The following is a 1,703-nucleotide window of genomic DNA, read 5'->3' as shown; positions in this document are numbered from 1 at the left end:
TTTCTTCTGGTCTTCTTTCACAATGTCTATCTTACTTTCTAGTGATGTTACTTTCCTCTCAATTGCATCTAATTTTTCCATGAAGCTAGGTACATTTTCTGGGTCCTCTTCTTTTGTTTTGAAGCATTTCCGAACCTTTAACTTGCAGATCTCACAAAACCAGCAAACGTCATCTCTCTGTAGCTTTGTCAATACTTTAAATTCTTGCTGTGTTAGACTTGTACATGTCAGGCAAAAGTGGCTATTGCACCCGTCACATGTTAATGCTTGGCATCCCTCGTCATCTTTTAGAATATTGCAACATTTCTTACAAGTCCACTCCTCCTTATCTCCCCTACTGTTTACTTGGCTTGAGCATCCCCCAACTACTTTCTTCTTTGTTTTCGTCTTCCTGGGCGGAGTTACCACCCGTTCTTCATTCATATCTGTAACTGAGTCTGTCCAATATGTAAAATAAGGATACTTGCGCTTCTGTTGTCCGTCGGTGTCTACCGAATTCTGTGCTTCGTCACCCCTTCTTGTTGCGGTTTGCGATCTCCTACTGGGCTTTTCCCGCCCTGGGAGTCTTGTTCTTGCTCAAAGAAACTTGTTTTGTGTCCGGTATGAACTACTCTGCCGTACTCCGTTCTGCTGCGTCCTGGCTGCGGTTACTTCTTCTGCCACGATCTCGTAGCCTTTTGTCTACTCTCTACTCTACTCTATCCTCTTCTGCTACGCCTGGTAGCCTTTATCCTCTTCTGCTACGCCTGGTAGCCTTTATCCTCTTCTGCTACGCCTAGTAGCCTTTATCCTTTTCTGCTACGCCTGGTAGCCTTTCTCAGCCGGGGCTTTTCCCGCCCGGGAAATTTGTTTCCGTTTCAGACCTCTGACTGTCGGGGCTTTTCCTGCCCGGGAAACTTTCCGCTTCAGGTTGTCCCCGGGTATGGGCTCCTTAGGCCGTAAAATCCAGTAAATTTAGGTGAAAAAGAGCCGGAGGGAACTAGGGAAGGAGGTAATGTTCTGATACTATGTGTGTAATCAGGTTACAATTTGCCAATCACCTTTGACCCGAAAGCTGACCTCGCCGAAAGAGCGACTTCTCCACCGAGGAAGAATTTTCGCAAGTTTGCACCGCCAAATGTATGCCCAGTTATCTGTAAAACAAGCTTAGAGATCACCGACGGATGTCGCAGGTATCAATCTGGTGGGTACAATGTATTTACGGTACTGAAATCAAGTAATTGTGAAGAGAACTAGCAAAAGCAATATGATACAACGTCCCCCTCCCCACTATAGAGGGAAAAGGCAAGAGGCCTAGGGGCGATATATTGTTTTTGTGCTAGAGCTGTGTAAGTTTTACATTTTACAAAAACATTAGAGTATTTTGACTTCACCCCAAGGAATTGAACTGAGAAGTGTTTTTGGCGTCTCTCTTCGCGTGTGTGTGTGCACGTGTGTGTCTGTATGTGTACCATGTGTGTGTGTGTGTGGTTGTGTGATAAAAATTTGTGTGTGTGTGTGTGCCGTGTGTGTGATTGTGTGTGTGTGTATGTGTGTGTGTGGTTGTGCGTGTGATTGTGTGTGTGTGGCTGTGTGTGTGTGTGTGTCTGTAAGTGTGTGTGAGGGAGGGAGGGCAGGGCTTAAGTTTACCATCTCTGACTGCTTTATACGCAATCTTTTTAACTACTCTTTCCCATGGTCATATTTTTATGAACAGGTGAAGG

General features: G+C 45.2%; 2 protein-coding genes across 3 annotated transcripts in view; one reads left to right on the top strand and one right to left on the bottom strand.

The window, feature by feature from the left end:
- LOC118406635 (zinc finger protein 184-like) overlaps positions 1-1,703 on the bottom strand; it is a 220,146-nt gene that overhangs the window by 112,790 nt on the left and 105,653 nt on the right. The gene's annotated exons all lie outside the window — the stretch shown is intronic.
- Positions 1-1,703, top strand: part of LOC118406491 (anoctamin-1-like) — a 15,873-nt gene that overhangs the window by 5,118 nt on the left and 9,052 nt on the right. The window lies entirely within an intron of this gene.

The sequence above is a fragment of the Branchiostoma floridae genome, chromosome 19 (genome assembly GCF_000003815.2).
Source record: "Branchiostoma floridae strain S238N-H82 chromosome 19, Bfl_VNyyK, whole genome shotgun sequence".
NCBI classification, from domain to species: domain Eukaryota; kingdom Metazoa; phylum Chordata; class Leptocardii; order Amphioxiformes; family Branchiostomatidae; genus Branchiostoma; species Branchiostoma floridae.
The sequence above is the reverse complement of the archived record's forward strand: the minus strand, read 5'-3'. Positions and strand labels throughout refer to the sequence as shown.